Source organism: Stomoxys calcitrans, chromosome 1 (genome assembly GCF_963082655.1).
Source record: "Stomoxys calcitrans chromosome 1, idStoCalc2.1, whole genome shotgun sequence".
In the NCBI taxonomy this organism is placed as follows: Eukaryota; Metazoa; Arthropoda; class Insecta; order Diptera; family Muscidae; genus Stomoxys; species Stomoxys calcitrans.
In genome coordinates, this window is record NC_081552.1 from 165,795,567 (window position 1) to 165,819,226 (window position 23,660).

A 23,660-nucleotide genomic window follows, 5' to 3' on the forward strand; every position below is an offset into this window, starting at 1 on the left:
TTCGATATCTGACAAGTTTATTACTTAGGTGTGATCTTGGACAGGAAACTGAATTGGAAGTATCACATTCAGGAGCGTACTGAGAAAGCTGACAGATGTTGGGCACAATGTATACGGGCCTTAGGCTCCAAATAGGGCCTGGATCCGAGGATAGTCCACTGGCTTTACAGGAGCATAAATAGACCAATACTTACTTACGCCTCAGTAGTTTGATGGACTACTATAGAGAAAAAGTGCAACATAAGGACCATAAAACAGGTTCAGAGATCATGTTGTCTTGGCATAGGAGGAGCGATGAGGTCCACGCCCACTAGGGCACTGGAGACTATGCTAGATATCCGACACATTGACATACAGATTAAGTGTGAGGCAGCCACTGCGGCTATGAGACTTAAGGAGATGGGAGAATGGATTGAGGTTGGGAGCAGGTCATACCAGAGCGGTATAATCGAGGTGACGATAGGAAACCTTGAAGGAAGGGAAGAGGTTTCCGATTGGATACCTGAGATGAACCTTGAAGTCGAGTGCGAGTCTCTGCTGCCATCGGCACAGTCTTGGTTTGACGGAACCCTAGTATTGCCATCTGGAAGATCATGTTACACGGGTGGATCGAAGCTAGAGGACAGAGTGGTCCTGAGGTTTAACATTGAGAACGCAGGGACTGAGATCTGTTTTAGACTGCCTGACCATAATACGGTCCTGCAGGTGGAGATCCGGGCGATCACGGAATGCGTGAAGTGGTGTGGTGTTACTTTTACCCGAAGACGTCGAGTGTAAACATCTTTACCGACAGTAAAATTGCCATAAGGGCAATAACAACCAGGACGGTAAGGTCACGAACAGTCTTGCAGTGTACGAAGGAGATTAACGCCATCTTTGAGGATGACAAAATTCGCATCGTTTGGTTGCCGTGCCATAACGGAGTAAGGGGAATGAAAGGGCAGACGATTTGGCGGTGAAGGCCAGAGGACTGCTGTCAATAAACTTGGTTAACCCGAAGCCTTACGGGTCGACGCAGTCCGAGTTAAAGGAGTGGGCGACGAATGCGCATGCAACATTGTGGAACAGCGAAACGGTCGGTAGGACGGCAAGGATCCAGATGTAGGATGGAGGGATCCAGATCGTGAGAAGACGAGGCTATTACTGAAAGGAAGCAAGAAGAAGGTCAGTATAGGTATGTAAAATCGGTGGGGCAAGTGATAGCATGTGTATCAAGAACCTGATATAGCTCCCATGTATACCGGCTTCTCGATCATTCTTTTTCTGTTTTTAATTTTTGTGGTTTGACAAAAGTTTGGTATGTAGAACAAAATAATGACCTTCAACTAAATTTATTTTGTATACATTTTTAGAATAATCCATTTGATAGGTTTTGGGGTGGCGCCAAATACCAAATTCTTGTTTGTAGGTTATTATTAAAGAGCACACAAAATGTCGCTTAAATCGCACCATCCATCTCCAAGATCTGGCGTTTCTGAAAATTAGTGTAAGGGGGGAGTCCGCTCTCCCTTCAGATATAAAAAACTTTAGTACCCTATTTTCACCACGGGATCATTATGCAACATCAGTGAACATTTCAAGTAAATCGGTTCAGTCGTTTCTGAGTCTATAAGGAACACACAAACAAACAAACACAAATTGATTTTTATATATAAGATTATTTTTAATTTTTTTTTTCTGGTTGGATTGGGGGAGGGGGATTGCCCTCCTGCACAAAGGACTTTCATTTGAGTACAATATGTTGTCGGTCGTCCTACATAACAGTTTGGTGTTGTTTTTATTGGGATATAGGTAGCGTCGTCCCCCGACGCTACCTATATCCACTTCACAATTTAAGTTTAATTTAGGTTTATATAGGTGTGTCCGTCCGCTTGTCGTACTCATGTAGTGAGTAGCCAGTAAGGAACCGCAAAAGACGGGCGGTGCCGACTGTATAATACCCATAACCTACCCTATAAGTACAATGTGGGATGTGATGAATCTCGGCGGGTGTCTTTAGATGGGTTATTAAACAATCCGTATCAAATTTCGAGCAAATATGTTCAAACTGTAATATTGTAGTAGTAGTCGGCGAAACCGTTTTGCAAAATTGTTGCAAGATTGGTCAAGAAATGCGATTGCAATGGCTCTAGAGGTGAAAATCGGGCGATATACATACATGACAACAATATCTAATTCTAAACCGATTTCCAGTAATGTCGAGAGTCAAGAAAAAGGCCTTCCTGCCAAATTTCAAGATAATCTGTTAACAAATTACCATTTAATTATATTACTACCTGACCAGGGCCCGCTCCGCTGCGCATTCTTTTACTTTTCCTTGCAATTGCCATGCAACGAAAAAAATATATCGCTTGACTAACAGTTTAACAATATAATTGCCTTTATCGGAAACTCATATGATCTTTATTGGTCTACGAATTTAAGTTTGGATGTAAGGTCTACTCCATTCTTAAAATACTTTATTTCAGCCCGATATTCTTATGATATCTGATTTAGGGGTGTTTTCGGGGGTGCGGTGGTCCCTCAGGCATTTGGCCCTGAAAAATATCAGCATCGTGCTCTTGTTTCAAATACAATTTATTTAAACCCAATATTGCCATTGGGAAACGATGAGACGTCCCCCAAACTCATGACCGCAAAATGGGTTATCAAATTCGTTTTCTAATCAAATACCTTTCATTTCAGCAACATATTAGCATGGTCGAAAAATTTTGACCCTTTGGGGGGTGTTTTGGGGAAGAAGTGATACCCTAAATACACGGTCCTACATTTGGAAATCAAATTCGTATTCTACTCCCAAATACCTTTACCTTTTGGGGGATGGGCGGCTTCTCAGTGAGTTGGCCATGAAAATATAAATCGGATTCGTGTTCTACTCTAAAAACCCTCTTATTTGAGCCTCATATTGCAATAGTCAGCAAATATATAATATTTGTGTGGTGTTGTGGGGGTGGGGTGGCCCCATAGACACTTTTCCCGAATATTGATATCAGATTCGTGCTCTACTCGCAAATACCTTTCATTTGAGCCCCATATTGCTATGATTGTAAATTTGTCCCCTTGGGGATGTTTTTGGGGAGAGGCGGCCCCCAAAACACTTGGTCCCATATTTGAATATCAGATTCGATTTCTGTACCTAAATTCCTTTTATTTAAGCCCTATATTCCTATGGTCAGTAAATAAGTCCTGTTTGGGGGTGTTTTGGGAAAGGGGTGGACCCCCCGGAAACGTGGTCACACAATTGGATATCAGATTCGTATTTGTATTAGGGGGTGGTCCCCCTAACACTTGGTCCGACATTTGGATATCAGGTACGTTTTCTTATCCTAAATACCTTTCATTTGAGTCTCATATTGTCGTGATTGGTCTATATATATGTTTGGTAGGTTTTAGGGTGGGGCGACCCCTCTAGGTACCATATCCGAAATCTGGCGTTTCTGAAAATTAGGGAATGTAGTATTTTCACCGCGGGATTATTATGCACCATCTGTGAAAATTTCAAGAAAATCGGTTCAGCCGTTTCTGAGTATATAAGGAACACAAACTACAAACGAGCACAAATTGGATTGTATATGACCCGGGCCCGGGCTGCGCCTTCTTTTACTTTATATGAAACAAAAGTTTATAATCTCATTTAAACTCCTTATTGCAAAAGTCAGCAATTATGTTCGGTTTGGGGTATTGGCCCTAAAAACTATGAATATTTAGTCCCACTCTCTTTAAGACCCAAATTGTCTTGGTGAGCAAATACGTCCTATTTGGGGGTTGTTATGGTGGTGGGACATCCCCCTTTGGAGGAACTTTTTGGTGAGAGGCGGCCCCACCAAACACTTGGTCTCATATTTGGATATCAGATTCGTATTTTACGTTCAAATACCTTTTATTTAAGCCCCATATTCCCATGGTCAGTAAATAAGTCCTGTTTGGGGGGTGTTTTGGGAAAGGGGTGGACCCCCAAAAACGTGGTCCCATATTTGGATATCAGATTTGTGTTCTACTCGCAAATACCTTTCATTTGAGTCCCATAGTGCCATGGTCGGTAAATATGTCCGATTTAGGGGTGTTTTGGGGCTTGGTGTGGTCCCCCTTGGTCCGACAATTGGATATCAGATACGTTTTCTTACCCTAAATACCTTTCATTTGAGTCCCATATTGTAGTGATTGGTCCAAATATAAGTTTGGTAAGTTTTAGGGTGGGGCAGCCACCCTAGGTACCCCATCCGAAATTTGGATACCAAATTTGTATACCCTACACCTCCACTAATTTCGTCATTCTGTTTGTAACTACTCGAAATATTCGTTTGGGACCCCATAAAGTATATATATTCTTGATCGTCGCGACATTTTTTGTCGATCTAGCCATGTCCGTCCGTCTGTCCGCCCGTCCGTCCGTCTGTCTGTCGAAAGCACGCTAACTTCCGAAGGTGTAAAGCTAGCCGCTTGAAATTTTGCACAAATACTTCTTATTAGTGTAGGTTGGTATTGTAAATGGACCATAACGGTATATGTTTTGATATAGCTGCCATATAAACCGATCTTGGGTCTTGACTTCTTGAGCCTCTAGAGTGCGCAATTCTTATCCGATTGGAATGAAATTTAGCACGACATGTCTTGTTTCGATATCCAACAACAGTGCCAAGTATAGTTCAAATCGGTCCATGACCTGATATAGCTGTCATATAAACCGATCTTGGGTCTTGACTTGAATGAATTTTTGCACGAAGTATTTTGTTATGATATTTAACAACTGTGCCAAGTACGGTTCAAATCGGTTCGTAATCTGATTTAGCTGCCATATAAACAGATCTATGACATCTTGAGCTTCTAGAGGTCGCAATTATTATCCGATTTGGCTGAAATTTTGTACGACGGATCCTCTTATGGCCATCAACATACTTGTTTATTATGATCTGAATCGGTCTATAGCCCGATAAAACTCCCATATAAATCCCAAAAGGCGCAATTCTTATTCGAATTGGTTGACATTTTGCACAGGTCTCCAACAAATAATTTAATTGTGGTCCAAACCGGACCATAGCTCTAATAGCAGAGCAAATATTTTCTTATATCCTTTTTTGCCTAAGAAGAGATGCCGGGAACAGAACTCGACAAATGCGATCCATGGTGGAGGGTATATAAGATTCGGCCCGGCCGAACTTAGCACGCTTTTACTTGTTATTTTTGGGATACTATATGAGAGCACACAAAATTTCGCTTAAATCGCACCACCCATCTCCGAGATCTGGCGTTTCTGAAAATAAGGGTAAGGGGGAGAGTCCGCCCCCCTTCAGAAATCAAAAAATGTAGTACCCTATTTGCACCACGGAGTCATTATGCACCATCTGTGAAAATTTCAAGAAAATCGGTTTAGCCGTTTCTGAGTCTATAAGGAACACACAAACATACAAACAAACAAACCTACAAACAAACGCAAATTAATTTTTATATATAAGATTACTGCAAAACGGACGAACATATATATGGGAGCTATATCCAAATCTGCATCGATTTCAATGAAATTCATTCGTAATGTCGGGAGTCATAAAAAATCTTTCCTTCCAAATTTCAAGAGAATGGAGTATTATTGCAAATCGGACGAACGTACATAAGTGAGCTATATCCAAATGTGAACCGATTTTTTTCAATTTCAATAGTCTTCGTCTCTAGGCTGAAAAACATGCTCATACCGAATTTTAAGACGATCGGATGAAAATTGCGGCCTGTAGTTTGTACACAAATTAATATGGACAGACGGGCATAGCTAAATCAGAATCACTTTCTGATTCGATCGATATGCGAAGCAATGGGTCTATCTCACTTCCTTTTAGGTGTTACTAACTATTTCACCAAGTTCTAATACCCCGTACCAGAGTAGTGGTGTTGGGTATAAAAATATGAAGCTACCTGCATGAAATTTTGCACATGGACCGTATCGCCTTATATTTGGATACAGCTTCGATATTTATATACCCCGATTTGACATCCTGATCCACTAGAGGACGCTTTTATAATCTGATTTGGACCTTTGAAAGTTTATCATGTAACCATAAAACAATAACCTATTTCAAAATTATCAATTGATCATAATTCGAAAGGCGCAACCCATTTTTACAAAAAAAGTCTGTTTTGAAATCTCTTATTCAATTCGTTAGTTGAAAGAAGCACTCTGTTCCTTTGCTTAGCAACCACAAATTGAGGATTCTTATTTCGAAATCCTCAAAGTATTTAACCTCAACTCATCTGACCACACTAATTGCTGGCAGAGCAAGATATCTGGATTTAGCAAGACACTAGTTGTACAGCAACATTAACACAAACACAATATTTGCATGCTGAGTTATCAAAAAACAAATGTATGCGTAACAAGCAAAACGAACGTTTCAAGTGCTGCCCAGTAAAACATGCTAATTGTGTGCCCGAAACTTTTTTTGCTCACCCTTCCGTTTGCCACATACCCATCCTCTGGTGAGTCCCTTCACTATCTCCATTAACCATTCACTTGCGATTATAACATGGGCCCACTTAAACCGCATTTCATAATTCGAGGATTCGCGTTTATGCCATTAGTTACGACCAATGCAGCAGCAATCTAAATGTGAGTTTACTTTGGTGAGCAATAGTGCAAAACGACACTGAGTTCATTGCATTTAGTTTTTCATGTGCTGCTGGTCCCATCTAAAATTCGAGTGACAGTCGCATCGAAAGGAACATTTGACATACAGCGGTCAAAAAAAGTATTCATCATTCAATGTTTTTTTTTTAATAAGTCTACAAAAGACAATTGGAATAAAAACATATTAAACTAATGATGCAGTAGTGCTTGTGTGATATATATGTACACAATTTCATTGTTTTTAAAGAAAAAAATAGTATTTATTGGAACAAAAAGGGCCATTTTACAGCTGAACACAAAAAATTAAACAAAAAAAGTATTCATCATTGCAAAAAAAACAAAAAAATAAATAACATAATTTAAAAAAATTAATACTTTGTTATTCGACCACCGCGTCTTATAACTTCTTTTAAACGGTTTGACATCGATTGGACTAATTTAGCGGTTATATTTTGGTCTATATTAGTCCATTCCTCCATTATCACCTGTTGCATTTGACTCTTGCTCGAAAAATTGCGCGTTCTCAATTTGCGTTCGAGATGTTCCCAAAGATGTTCAATTGGGTTCAAGTCGGGACTTTGAGGAGGAGTTTTAATGACTTTGGGGCAGTTATACAGCATCCACATCTTGGTATTTAAAGCAGAATGTTTGGGGTCATTATCTTGATAATATTGAAAGTTATTACCAAGCCCAAGTTTTACAGCACTATCTTTTAAATTCCTCTTTAAAATGTCAATGTAATACTTATGATCCATTACTCCATTAATAATTCCAAGATTTCCCGCTCCTGAAGCCGCCATACACCCCCAAACCATTAAACCACCTCCACCATGTTTTACAGTAGCAACTGTGTTTCGTTCTTCAAGCTCTGTATTTGGTTTTCTGTACACTATGACCTTTCCATCGCACCCAAAAAGATTAAACTTGCTCTCGTCTGCAAAAATGACTGTTTTCCAAAATGATTCGGGCTGTTTTACATACATTTTTGCGAAGTTTAGCCTTTTCACTCGGTTTATTTTATTTATAAAGGGCTTCTTACGTGCAGTTCTTCCTCTGTAACTATGCCTTTTGAGTGTATTTCGAATTGTTTGTGTAGTAACTTCCTTCCCTAAATATTCCATAGTGTTTTTACGAAGAATGGTCGCATTTGTCTTCGGAGTTTTCTGAACTTGCCGCACTAACCAACGCACATCTCCAACTGAAAGTGCTTTTGGTCGACCAGATCTTGGTTTATTGTCAACAGTTTTCGTTTCTGTCCACTTTCTGATGATGGATTGTATAGTAGATCGTGGTCTATTTAATATTTCACTGATAGTTTTTTGAGTTAAACCATTCCTGTGGTGTTTTATTATCAAAACTTTTACCTCATCAGAAACCTCGTTTTGCTTACGACCCATTTTGACAAAAACTATATTTTCAATGAAATTAAATATTTGCTGTCAAGGGCAAAGCCTCCTTTACTAAATAAAACAGAAAAGGGGGATTCCCAAATAATATTTGAATTTGACTTTGATGATAGCACATCAATGATGAATACTTTTTTTGTTCTGTTTTTGGTGTTATTATATAAAATTGCATTTTTTGCGCTAATTAAATTTATTTTTTGAATTTATTTTAAAACATATTACGAAAAATAAACTGTTGCATAAAACTGCATTATTTGTTTACTTTAAATTTTCTTCAATTACCCAAAATAATAAATTATCAATTTTGCTAATGATGAATACTTTTTTTGACCGCTGTATCTTTTTTTTGCCTAAGAAGAGATGCCAGGAAAAGAACTCGACAAATGCGATCCATGGTGGAGGGTATATAAGATTCGGCCCGAACTTAGCACGCTTTTACTTGTTTTGTTTGTTTGTTTGGTTGTTTGTTTGTTTGTTTGTTTGTTTGTTTGTTTGTTTGTTTGTTTGTTTGTTTGTTTGTTTGTTTGTTTGTTTGTTTGTTTGTTTGTTTGTTTGTTTGTTTGTTTGTTTGTTTGTTTGTTTGTTTGTTTGTTTGTTTGTTTGTTTGTTTGTTTGTTTGTTTGTTTGTTTGTTTGTTTGTTTGTTTGTTTGTTTGTTTGTTTGTTTGTTTGTTTGTTTGTTTGTTTGTTTGTTTGTTTGTTTGTTTGTTTGTTTGTTTGTTTGTTTGTTTGTTTGTTTGTTTGTTTGTTTGTTTGTTTGTTTGTTTGTTTGTTTGTTTGTTTGTTTGTTTGTTTGCTTGTTTGTTTGTCTGAATCTCTCTATTTTACTTCTTGAGCCCCAATGGGCGCAATTATTATTCGAATTGGCTGACATTTTACACAGGTCTCCAACATATAATTTAATTGTGGTCCAAACCGGACCATATCTTGATATCGCTCTAATAGCAGAGCAAATCTTTTCTTATACAGCGGTCAAAAAAAGTATTCATCATTCAATGTTTTTTTTTAATAAGTCTACAAAAGACAATTGGAATAAAAACATATTAAACTAATGATGCAGTAGTGCTTGTGTGATATATATGTACACAATTTCATTGTTTTTAAAGAAAAAAATAGTATTTATTGGAACAAAAAGGGCCATTTTACAGCTGAACACAAAAAATTAAACAAAAAAAGTATTCATCATTGCAAAAAAAACAAAAAAATAAATAACATAATTTAAAAAAATTAATACTTTGTTATTCGACCACCGCGTCTTATAACTTCTTTTAAACGGTTTGACATCGATTGGACTAATTTAGCGGTTATATTTTGGTCTATATTAGTCCATTCCTCCATTATCACCTGTTGCATTTGACTCTTGCTCGAAAAATTGCGCGTTCTCAATTTGCGTTCGAGATGTTCCCAAAGATGTTCAATTGGGTTCAAGTCGGGACTTTGAGGAGGAGTTTTAATGACTTTGGGGCAGTTATACAGCATCCACATCTTGGTATTTAAAGCAGAATGTTTGGGGTCATTATCTTGATAATATTGAAAGTTATTACCAAGCCCAAGTTTTACAGCACTATCTTTTAAATTCCTCTTTAAAATGTCAATGTAATACTTATGATCCATTACTCCATTAATAATTCCAAGATTTCCCGCTCCTGAAGCCGCCATACACCCCCAAACCATTAAACCACCTCCACCATGTTTTACAGTAGCAACTGTGTTTCGTTCTTCAAGCTCTGTATTTGGTTTTCTGTACACTATGACCTTTCCATCGCACCCAAAAAGATTAAACTTGCTCTCGTCTGCAAAAATGACTGTTTTCCAAAATGATTCGGGCTGTTTTACATACATTTTTGCGAAGTTTAGCCTTTTCACTCGGTTTATTTTATTTATAAAGGGCTTCTTACGTGCAGTTCTTCCTCTGTAACTTTGCCTTTTGAGTGTTTTTCGAACTGTTTGTGTAGTAACTTCCTTCCCTAAATATTCCATAGTGTTTTTACGAAGAATGGTCGCATTTGTCTTCGGAGTTTTCTGAACTTGCCGCACTAGCCAACGCACATCTCCAACTGAAAGTGCTTTTGGTCGACCAGATCTTGGTTTATTGTCAACAGTTTTCGTTTCTGTCCACTTTCTGATGATGGATTGTATAGTAGATCGTGGTCTATTTAATATTTCACTTATAGTTTTTTGAGTTAAACCATTCCTGTGGTGTTTTATTATCAAAACTTTTACCTCATCAGAAACCTCGTTTTGCTTACGACCCATTTTGACAAAAACTATATTTTCAATGAAATTAAATATTTGCTGTCAAGGGCAAAGCCTCCTTTACTAAATAAAACAGAAAAGGGGGATTCCCAAATAATATTTGAATTTGACTTTGATGATAGCACATCAATGATGAATACTTTTTTTGTTCTTTGGTGTTATTATATAAAATTGCATTTTTTGCGCTAATTAAATTTATTTTTTGAATTTATTTTAAAACATATTACGAAAAATAAACTATTGCATAAAACTGCATTATTTGTTTACTTTAAATTTTCTTCAATTACCCAAAATAAGTGAATTTATTATCAATTTTGCTAATGATGAATACTTTTTTTGACCGCTGTATTATGAGAATATTTTTCTAAAAATTTTAAATAAAATAGTTCGTACAATTTGTTAAACAGAATCCAACTGCGTCAATAAGAAGTATATACTGACGGACGAAAAGGAAGGTTTTGCCAACGAAATGACGAGATTAGTCTACCCCTCAACCTATGATGCACCGAAAAATCTAGTAAAATATATGCCGTGTAAGAACGGAATGGAATGATTAGAACTGAGTTGTTAGCGAGGTCGTGTTGTCCGGGCGACTTTTGTCTGGCCCCTAAAGTTGGTCACCCCGGTATTTCGAAAATTTGTTGGGAATGCCAAATCTTTGGTTGTAGTCAAATTTCAAAATTTTGACAACGTTTTTCGCTGAATAGTGCTCAAAATAACCACAAAAAGTACGCTAGAGGTCTGCCATACAAGATATTGTTTTCCGAGTTATTCAACTCTCAATTTTTGGTTGCAATTTTGACCGAAACCAGCTTCGAATTTTGCAATTTAGGTTAGGTTAGGTAAGGTTGAAAGAGGGTACAGATATTAATCCGCCCCATGCCACTATGGACATACACTTAAGCCACTAATCGGCTTGTTGTGCGCTCTAAAAACTATAAAGTTACCTCTAATAAGAAAATTTTAAGTTTAGAATTCCGTGCTACTTACAAAATTCTTAATTGTTTTCAATACCACTCCTCTAAGTTGGTTCATGTTTGGTATTGTGTCTCCATCAAGTTCCGATATCTGTTAGACGCGAAAGTCGGGCAATGACAAAGGAAATGCACCAACGTCTCATCATCTTCCCCGCATGCCCTACACATACTATCACTTGCCGCACCAATTTTGCATAAGTGAGCTCGTAGTCCTTTGTGTCCCGTTATGATACCAATAGCTATACTGACCTCCTTCTTGCCTCCTTTTAGTAATAGCCTCGTCTTCTCACGATCTGGATCCCCCCATAGATATTTGCCGACCTACCGACCGTTTCTCTGTTTCACAATGTTGCATGCGCATTCGTCGCCCACTCCCTTATCTCGGACTGCGTCGACCCGAAAGGCTTCGGGTTAACCAAGTTTATTGACGGCAGTCTTCTAGCCTTCACCGCCAAATCGTCTGCCCTTTCATTTCCCTTTACTTCTATATGGCTAGGCACCCAAACGATGCGGATTTTGCCATCCTCAGAGAAGGGGTTAATCTCCTTCTTACACTGCAAGACGGTTCGTGACCTTACCATCCCGGTTGTTACCGCCCTTGTGGCAATTTTACTGTCGGTAAAGATGTTTACACTCGACATCCTCGGGTAAAAGTAACACCACACCACTTCACGCATTCCGTGATCGCCCGGATCTCCTCCTGTAGGACCGTATTATGGTCAGGCAGTCTAAAACAGATCTCAGTCCCTGTGTTCTCAATGTTAAACCCCAGGCCCACTCAGTCCTCTAGCTTTGATCCATCCGTGAAACATGATCTCCAGATGGCAGTAATAGGGTTCCGTCAATCCAAGACTGTGCCGATGGCAGCAGTGCCTCGCTCTCTCGACTTCAAGGTTCATCTCGGGTATCCGATCGGTAACCTCTTCCCTTCCTTCCAGGTTTCCTATAGTCGCCAGAATTATACCGCTCTGGTATGAGCTGCTCCCATCCTCAATCCATTCTCCCATCTCCTTAAGTCTCATAGTCGCAGTGGCTGCCTCACACTTAATCTGATGTCAATGTGTCGGATATCTAGAAAAGTCTCCAGTGCCGTAGAGGGCGTGGTCCTCATCGCTCCACCTATGCCAAGACAACATGTTCTCTGAACCTGTTGTACAATCGTTATGTTTCACTTTTTCTCTATAGCAGTCCACGAAACTACTCAGGCGTAAGTAAGTATTGGTCTAATCACGCTCCTGTACAGCCAGTGGACTATCCTCGGATTCAGGCCCCATTTCGAACCTACGGCCCGTCTACATCTGTAAGCCTTCTCAGTACGCTCCTAAATGTGACACTTCCAACTCAGTTTTCTGTCCAAGATTACACCTAAGTATTTGACCATGTCAGATATCGAAATCCTTCTATTGAGGAAACGTGGTGCATTTCCTGTCACTGCACTGTCTTATGTCATAGCTTTAGGTTCTTTGCCTAGTCGATGGTTCCATCGTCGGGTCCCTGTTTGTTAAGCTGTATTGGGCTTCCATTCCCGGTACTGCCTGATGTTTCAATACTACGATCTATGCCTATTGTAGCCTTCCAAATCTTAAGTAAATGGGCTTCTTGGGAGTAGGTGATGGTACCATCATCGGCTCCCAGTTCGATGGGTTGCATTGAGACTCCTGTGCTGCGTTGCCTAATGTCTCAATATTAGGATCTTTACCTATCCCAGAATTCCGTATCTTAAAGTCGGTGATGAGTTCGTCGTAGGGTTCCTGTTTGTTAGGCTGTATTGGGTCTATCGCCACTGCACTGCCTGATATTTAAGTGTTAGGATCTTTGCTTCTCCTAATCTTTCCAATATGAGAGATGCCGTGATTGACTCGTTGTTGGCCCCCTGTTTGTTGGGCGGTATATATATTTACAAATGTATTAACCTAAGAATTTAAAAATATTATAATTTTCCTTTTTAAACTTTCTCGATAACATAGGTGCCGAAAGGGATCATTATTGACATAGTTGGTTTTATAATAAGAAATTTTCAAAAGATCAAAATATTTGGAAGGTCTGATAGGAACGTTAAAGAAAACTCGACTCAAAAGAAAGCGGGAAAATATTTGACCATGAATTAATTTAGTCAAAAACGTAATGTTTAGCATGGTTCTGCGCCTTTTTAATGTAGGAAGCTTTATAAGATTTAATCGGTACTCATAATGAACTTCTGTCCCACTCATTTCGACGGAGACAAAATAATAGAAATTGGTATTTGAACCAATTCCATCAAATCAGAATGAATATTGTGGTACGGATCCCATACCACTGAACCATACTCGAGATTGAGTCATGGGTGGACCCCCTGCAGAGTTCCACATATGTTCAAAAATCCGATCTTTTACCAGATCCTCCACTTGGGACTGATGATCCGGTGGAATCCTACCGGATGCACAGCCGATATTGATGACTGCATAAGTCAGCTCACCTCTGTTGCGCTTCCTTACCACTCTGGCGTAAGAGGGCGGCTTCTTACCATTCTCAGGGACCATCTTCCCCTTTCGTGATGGCTGTGGGCATCTATTGGAAGTCACTGTCCTCCATGAAGACTCAGGGGCCGTGCGCGCTTCCTTCGTACCTGTTCCAACTTTGTCTACCTCCGCAGGACACTGTCTGGAGTCTCCATTGCGGGATGGCTGGCATGCTTTTCCCAGAGTACTTGAAAGCGGGGAGCTCCTTTTTCTTCTTTAGTATTTTAGCAGTATAATGCTCTTCGGGAGATTTGATTCTTTTTTCCAGCTTCCGTAGAAGTGCTTGGAATGCCAGTTCTATCCCTTCAAGAATCCTGCACTTTCGGCCGATTACGCTGCCGGTACATACTCCTCTGTCTCCTTCGTCGGCCACCGGATCGCTTTCTCGGTCTGCTTGTGAGCTTAGCAAAGCCATCGCTCACTTCTGCTATTATCCCAATGCCCTCATCTCTCGATTCGACTGCGATGACTGGTTCATTGACACAGTCGCTGTCTGAATCCGAGTCAGAAACAACACCTTTACTTAAAGGCTGGGGACGAACTGTGCATCTCTCTGGTTTATCCGTTATCCGCCTCTTCCTCATTAATTAGTTTGACGACTAGTTGTGCGCTTGAAACATTACTCTCGACTACAGGTTCCAAGGTACCCACACTTATAGGAGGGGAGGACAACACGCTACGGTCTGACGCCACCACCGCAGATGTTGAGTCTTTGAAGTTCATTTCTAGCCTACCCCAAAAAGCTTTAAAATTTCTTTTTCGTAAAAGGTTTTACCTATTCCGAGATACGGACATATTTTTATACCCTCCACCATAAGAGGGGGTGTATACTAATTTCGTCATTCTGATTGTAACTACTCGAAATATTCGTCTGTATATATATAGTATATATATTCTTGATCGTCGTGAAATTTTATGTCGATCTAGCAATGTCCGTCCGTCCGTCCTTCCATCCGTCCGTCCGTCTGTCTGTCGAAAGCACGCTAACTTCCGAAGGAGTAAAGCTAGCCGTAAATGGGCCATATCGGTCCATGTTTTGATATAGCTGCCATATAAACCGATCTTGGGTCTTGACTTCTTGAGCCTCTAGAGTGCGCAATTCTTATCCGATTGGAATGAAATTTTGCACGACGTGTTCTGTTATTATATCCCACAACTTTGCCAAGTATGGTTCAAATCGGTCCATAACCTGATATAGCTGCCATATAAACCGATCTGGGGTCTTTACTTCTTGAGCCTCTAGAGTGCGCAATTCTTATCCGATTGGAATGAAATTTTGCACGACGTATTTTGCTACGATATCCAACAACTGTGCCAAGTATGGTTCAAATCGGTCCATAACCTTATACAGCTGTCATATAAACCGATCTTGGGTCTTGACTGCTTGAGCCTCTAGAGGGCGCAATTCTTATCCAATTTGAATGAATTTTGGCACGTAGTATTTTGTTATGATATCCAACAACTGTGCCAAATATGGTTCAAATCGGTTCATAACCTGATATAGCTGTCATATAAACAGATCTGGGGACTTGACTTCTTGAGCTTCTAGAGGGCGCAATTCCTATCCGATTTGGCTGAAATTTCGCAAGACGTTTTTTATTGTTACTTTCAACAACTATGTCATATAAAGTACAAGTCGGTTCATAACCTGATATAGCTGCCATATTAACCGAACTAGGATCTTGACTTCTTGAGCCTCTAGAGGTCGCAATTATTATCCGATTTGCCTGAAATTTTGTACGACGGATTCTCTCATGACAATTAACATACGTGTTTATTATGGTCTGAATCGGTCTATAGCCCGATACAGCTCCCATATCAATCGATCTCTCTATTTTACTTCTTGAACCCACAAAGGGCGCAATTCTTATTCGAAGTGGCTGACATTTTACACAGGTCTCCAACATATAATTTAATTGTGGTCCAAACCGGACCATATCATGATATCGCTCTAATAGCAGAGCAAATCTTTTCTTATATCCTTTATTTTGCCTAAGAAGAGATACCGGGAAAAGAACTCGACAAATGCGATCCATGGTGGAGGGTATATAAGATTCGGCCCGGCCTAACTTAGCACGCTTTTGCTTGTTTTCTTTCTTTGAGGAGCGAAATAAAAATACGTTCGCTTCACCCAACGACTACTAACAATTTTTGCAATTTACGAAAGCGCTTGTAGTTCGATTTGTGACAAAATTAGATGAAATTAAAAAATTGTTAAGAAAATACAAGTGAACGCGTGCTAAGTTCTGCTAAAAAGTAATTTTTCTACGAACCGAACAAGTATGATCGAGAGACCTATTTACATGACAGCTATATATTTGGACCGTATATATATTTGGACCGTACTTGGCACAGTTTTTGACAAAATTTGCAGCTTCCTGGTGCTCAAGGAGTCAAATCAGGAGATCGGTTTATATGGGAGCTATATCTAAATCTGAACCGATATGGCCCATTTGCAATCCCCAACGATCAACATCAACATTAAGTGTCTGTGCAAAGTTTCAAGGGATGGCTTGACGCGTTCGACCTCTATCGTGATTTCGGCAGACGGACGGACGAACATATATCTAATCTAGATCGATTCAGAACGACGAGACGATCAAAAAAAAAAAAAAAAAAAAATATATATATATATATATATATATATATATATATATATATATATATATATATATATATATATATATATATATATATATATATAGTTTATGGGGTCTTAGGCTATTAGTTCGAGGTGTTACAAACGGATTGACTAGATTAGTATACCCTATCCTATGGTGGTGGGTATAAAAATTAATAAGAAATTCTGGCAAAGATCCTCATATTGAGACATCATTACGTAGAGTGGCAGGTGACTCAATACAGCCTAACAAACAGGGGGCTGCCGACGAGGCCATCACCGACTATCCCAGAAATGAGAAGGCTTGGTGAAGATCCTAATATTAAAATATCGGGCAGAGGGAGGCGAGAGACTCAACATAGCCTAACCAAAATGGACCCAACGATGGAACCTTGTCGACTTTCTCAAGATTCGGAAGATTAGGATAGGTAGAGATCCTAATATTGAAACATCAGGCAGTGCAGTGACAAGAATCTCAACGCAGGCTAATAAACAGGGAGCCGACGATGAGACCATCACCTACTCCCAAGAAGCCCACTTACTTAAAATTTGGAAGAATATGATAGGCAAAGATCCTAATATTGGAACTTCAGACAGTGCAGGGTCAGGATACTTAACGTAGCTTAACGAACAGGGAGCCGACGATGAGACCAACACCTACTCCGATGAAGCCCATTTGCAGGAGGACCAATCGAAGCGAGACAGCTATACACACTCTGATGGAGGAAATCTTGCCTTAATTCAAGAGCCATGGACTACGTGGAACAAAGTTCGCAGATTTTACGACGGAGCAAGTCGAAAAAAGATTAACTAGGAAGCGTACTACACATGGCTCAAGGAATACAATAAGATTATCAGAGCAGCAAAACGTACATCCTGGAAGCTTTTCTGCGAACAGGTCGATTTATTCATAACGCCGCCAAGATCAAAAAGTTTCTCTCAAAAACGACATGGGAGTGAGAGCAGAGACAACGGAGGCAAGTTGAGGCTTTTGATAAAAAAAATACTTTCCACATAATACGATGAAACTCAATCAATTGATCAAGTATAAACAGCATGCCTATGTCAAGGGAAGGTCGATGAAGACTGTCCTACACGAAGTTGTGCATAAAATAGAAGAATCCTTCGATGCCAAGATGTACACACTGGCGGTATGCAGTGACGCAAATATAGAGAAGAAAGTGGCACAGAGCCCACAACAGGGGGGCTCTTTATCGCCACTCCAATGGGTGACCACCATAAATACCTATTTCGGATGCTGACTGAGGGGGTATTTGAACCCGTCTGCAACGCAGACGATGTTTAATGCTTCTTAGGAGTAAGAATCCGAACCAGCTATATAGAAGGGCCGAGAGCGTCTTCCAGATGACCTACGTCTGGGAAAGACCTAGGGTTCTCAATGTTAAGGATCCGAACCAATTATGCAGAAGGCCCGTCTCGCAGATGGCATACGTCTGGGCTAGACCTAGGGGTCTCAATGTTAACCTAGAGAAAACTAAAATCTGCCTGTTCACGAGGAAGACGAAGGTGGAACAACCAGGACGGTAAGGTCACGAACATTCTTGGAGTGTAAGAAGGAGATAAGCACCTTATCTGAGGATGACACGATCCGCATCGTTTGGTTCGCGGGCCGTAGCCGAGTAAGGGGAAATAAAAGAGCAAAGGCATTGGCGGTGAAAGCCAGAGGACTGCCGTTAATAAACTTATTTAATCCGAAGCCTTTGCGAGTTAAGGGCGTGGTCTACGAAAGCGCATTTAACTCTATGGAACAGCGAAGACAAAAATCCTATGTTGAGGATCGTGAGAAGACGATGCTTTTGCTAAAGGAAGTAAGCAGGAGGGTATCATAACAGGACACAGGATTACAAGCTCACTTATGCAAAATCGGTGCGGCAAGTGATAGCTTGTGTTATGCATGCGGGTAAGAGAGAAGTTTTAGCATTTGCTATGGCACTGCCTGGCCTTCGCAGGCACTAAGGTGGGGACACAAACCCATACATGAACCAAGTTAGGAGAGTGGTATGGAAAACAATAACGGATTTTATAAGTAGCACGGAATTCCTAACTTAGATTTTCTTTTTCGAGGTTACTTTTTAGTATTAAGAGGGCACAACAAGCAGATTACTGGCTTAGGTGTATGTCCATAGTGGTATGGGGCGGATTAATATCCGCACACTCTTCTCAAACTAACCTAAATGAGTTATAAATAAAATATTTTCTTATCATATCTAATCTACATTTCCCAAAAGCATTTTGCTATTTCCACTAGAAAACTGTAGATGTAAGTACTCCACTCTGCCGGCATCTTCTGCTTGTCCAAATATATTGGCCCTATTCAAATTATATCCATCCAAATTTAAATAGCCTTCAGTCATAACTCTTCTAAGCCATCAGTCATAACTCTTCAAAGCCTTCAGTCATATCTCTTATATATGGGAAAATCATTCGTTTTCTGTATGGTTATATATAAAAGGCTCAAAAAAAGTGTGGTGTAAGAAATATTGTATAACCCTTTTTTAGGGCTTGTTCACTAACTTTGAATTTCTAATCTCCCAGATTGGCTGTTGTATTGACTGATTGAAGACTTGCTCATTGGAGACAATGTGTATCTTACGTGTAAACGTTGGTCTATCGCTACTTTTCGGTGTTTGTTATACCTGCAGTAACAATGTTTGAATTTTGACCTGACAGAACATTGATTTTTACAATGATTTGTTTTTTTGCCCGAAGAATTTATTATTAGGAACATCCAGCAATAAAAAATTAATTAATACAATATTTAATTTTTACACCCACCACCGAAGGGTGGGGGTATATTAATTTTTTCATTCCGTTTGCAACACATCGAAATATCCATTTCCGACCCTATAAAGTATGTATATTCTCGAAGCCTATTGAAATTGTAAAAAATCAGTTCAGATTTAGAAAAGCTCCCATATATATGTTCGTCCGATTTGCAGTAATAATGCATTAAAATTATAATTTGTTGACCCATCTTCTCGAAATTTGGTAGGAAGGATTATCTTATAACTCTCGACATTATTAGTGAATTTCATAGAAATCGGTTTAGATTTAGATGTAGTTCTCATATATATATATATATATATATATATATATATATATATATATATATATATATATATATATATATATATATATATATATATATATATATATATATATATATATATATATATATATATATATATATATATATATTAACCAATTTAACGAATTTATTAACCAATCTTCCCAAAACTTTGTACAACTCTATCCTCTACGACTTTTACAATATCTATGAAGTTTGCCAGAAATCGGTTCATATTTACATATAGCAATTATATATATGTTAGTCCGACTTGCAGTAATAATGCAATAAAATGGTTATTAGTTAACCGATTCTCTCGAAATTCGGCAGGAAGTATTTTCTTATGACTCTCGACATTACTGCTCCAGATTTAGATATAGCTGCCACATATATATATATATATATCACCCGATTTTCACTTCTAGAGTCACCTCAAGCGCATTATTGGCCAATATTGCCAAAATTATGCACAACTCTTTCCACGATGCCTACCACAATATCTAAGAAGTTTGGTCAAAATCGGTTCAGAGTTACATGTAGCTCCCATATATATGTTCGTCACATTTTGGCTAATTGCAATAATGTTGTCATTTCTCAACCTTATTTATTACATTTTGAACATATTTGCTTGAATTTTGATACAGATTGTTTAATAACCCATCTGAAAACATCCGCCAAGGTCCTTAAAAATTGGTTCTGAATAAGATATAGTTCCCACTTTGTACCAATAGGGTAAAGTCGGCACCGCCCGACTTTGCCTTTTCTTACTGGTTTTATAATGTTATCCCCAGATTTCGAACTCAGCCGTTCAGCGCCATAGGCGGACATTCTGATGTCTGCGCTTCGGTGGCCTCCTTTTTCTTATGGGCGAGTTAGGAAATCTTGTTTTCTTTACACCTTGCTTTGACAAATAAAATGCACTCGATTTATACGGGAAAATATTTTAAATTGCATTGTGTGTTCCTTGCAGCAATCTGTTTTAACAGACCTATCTGTAGGCTCATTGAAAAAAACTAATTAAAAGTGCACGAGGAAAACTGGGAACATTTTTCTCCTGGCTGTGCTGTACAAACAATCGTAAGTACTTTCGTATGAAACAAATTTAATTACGACAGGATCTGGCAATGAGCAATTTAGACGGTAACCACAAGAAAATACAAAACTTGCGCAACTTGGTACGTGTTTCGCGGCAACTGGAAATAGTGAGAAAATAGTGATAGTGTGTGTGTAGCTTAACATACTTACATTAATTGCTTCACATCTTTGCAAACCTAACAATGAAAATGATTTCATTTGGAGAAAATTCCCTGCTTGTGGTCTCTTTGCCAAATTTCCGCTCTCATCAGATATTCTTAAATTTCCTGTCAAACAAGAGGTAGTTAGTTGCGAATATAGAAATATGACGGACTGTATCGCCACCAAAACAACCTATATTTTCAAGCTGCCTTTATATAGCTTAAGTATTCTCAAAACCTACTTTGAATATATGAGAAGTCTCCACCAAAGTGTGCAGGTTTGTTTGTTTGTTTAATTGGCTATGACAGAATATTTGCTCCACTAGCCGAACGTAGAATAGCGTTCCCAGCCCCTCGATCTTGTGCGATCATTCTAAAATCCCTGACACCAGGTTTCAAGGTGTCTCCTACCACTTGATCTTTTCATCGGGCGTTTGGTCTTCCCGGTTTGCGTGTACCACCGTGTTTGACTTCAAAAGACTTCTTTGCTGGAGCTTCTTCATCTATTTTAACAGTGGACAGGAGAGGTGGGGTAGATACTCTCCACCGCCACCAATGCACTTATGTGGTAAAAAGTACTATAACTAGTGAATTAAACTGTAAAAATCAAAAGAAAACAAGTAAAAGCGTGCTAAGTTCGGCCGGGCCGAATCTTATATATCCTCCACCATGGATCGCATTTGTCGAGTTCTTTTCCCGGCATCTCTTCTTAGGCAAAACAGGATATAAGAAAAGATTTGCTCTGCTATTAGAGCGATATCAAGATATGGTCCGGTTTGGACCACAATTAAATTATATGTTGGAGACCTGTGTAAAATGTCAGCCAATTCGAATAAGAATTGCGCTCTTTGTGAGCTCAAAAAGTTAAATAGAGAGATCGATTTATATGGGAGCTGTATCGGGCTATGGACCGACTTGTACTTTATTTGACATAGTTGTTGAAAGTAACAATAAAAAACGTCTTGCGAAATTTCAGCCAAATCGGATAACAATTGCGCCCTCTAGAAGCTCAAGAAGTCAAGTCCCCAGATCGGTTTATATGGCAGCTATATCAGGTTATGAACCGATTTGGACCATATTTGGCACAGTTGTTGGATTTCATAACAAAATACTACGTGCCAAAATTCATTCAAATTGGATAAGAATTGCGCCCTCTAGAGGCACAAGAAGTCAAGACCCAAGATCGGTTTATATGGCAGCTATATCAGGTTATAAACCGATTTGAACCATACTTGGCACAGTTGTTGGATATAATTACAAAACACGTCGTGCAAAATTTCATTCCAATCGGATACGAATTGCGCACTCTAGAGGCTCAAGAAGTCAAGACCCAAGATCGGTTTACCGATATGGCCCATTTACAATACCAACCGACCTACACTAATAAGAAGTATTTGTGCAAAATTTCAAGCGGCTAGCTTTACTCCTTCGGAAGTTAGCGTGCTTTCGACAGACAGACGGACGGACGGACGGACGGACGGACAGACGGACGGACATGGCTAGATCGACATAAAATGTCACGACGATCAAGAATATATATACTTTATGGGGTCTCAGACGAATATTTCGAGTAGTTACAAACAGAATGACGAAATTAGTATACCCCCCATCTTATGGAGGAGGGTATAAAAATTCCAAATTTCATGACGATTAATCTTATATTTTACCAAATTATTGCAATAATACTCAAACTTGGACGAAAATATATATGGGAGATATATCTAAATATGATCCGATTTCTACCAAATTCAAGGACAAGGCCGAATCTATTCCTTCTTCGCATGCCTATAATTTGCCTAGGCTATCGGCCTTCCCCGGTAAATCACACGCTCTCTAAGAGGTTGGAAGTTTATTGAGAGGCTTGGTGCGAATGATCCTAAGACTCTCACTGATAGGGAGAGAGATTCCCTAAATTGATCTCGGGAATTCGCTGCACACGTTACCCCAAAAACTATACGTCTTGATTCGGAAATTGCACCGAAGTCAGCCAAAAGGTTGCGATCACCTGGAGGTCATCCCAAGCCTAAAAGAACTAGGGCGAACAATAGTAACATGGGTCCAAGAACCTTTGCTAATATCGCTAGGGACAGTTTGGTAATGGCAGTTGTCGACAAGGGAGAAGAACTGGGCTGCATATCTAGGAATAATTGGAGTAGTATAGCCAATGGACTGTCATCAGTATACTCCGATGTCCTTGCGGAATTTCCTGGGTCTCCTCCAGTTTGTGACGATGCAGGCTGGTATCGAGGCCGATACAAACTAATTGCCTTCTGCAATCAACGCACAATTGAAATGTATCGTTGTGCGCTAAAAAGGATTGGTGAGATCTGGCCAGATGCAGCACTAGATGAAGTCAAAAAGGAAGATATTCCTTCTCGACCAATGGCGCATGTTCAACCGGTTGCTCATCCGGTTGGACTGGGCTCAAGGTGTGCGCCAGCGGAGAAGCACGGAACTCAAAAAGTACTTCGAAAGCGGCAATTATTTAGTAAAACAACTAAGGAGGAATAGTCCAAACCGCAAGTGCTCAGTGTCCTGAGGAAGAGGGGTTCCACAGCTTTCTCACCTACCCCTGGATGCGTACGGACAAGTTCTAACGAATCTTGTGAGGATGAACTCCTGGTGGAATCAGAAGACGAGGCGAACACAACAGTGGTGGAATTTCTGAATCCTGTCTATGGTCCGGTTTCCACAGATAAATCTCCACCATTGTAAGGCCGTTTCGGCGGCATTAAAGGTCCTCCTGATGACAGGAGATTTGACGTGGTTCTTGTCCAGGAACCATGGGTATGAGGATAAATGGTATGTGGGCTAAGAATTCCGGGATTTAAACTTCTTAAGAGTTCGGGGAATGGGAGTCTAAATGTTTTTCTTCTTCCGATTTAGTTATAGCCAGCCTTGAAACAAACAAGTCTCGTTATTGGCAGGCTTCCCTATATATGGCACACGATTCAGAGATGCCGCTTTC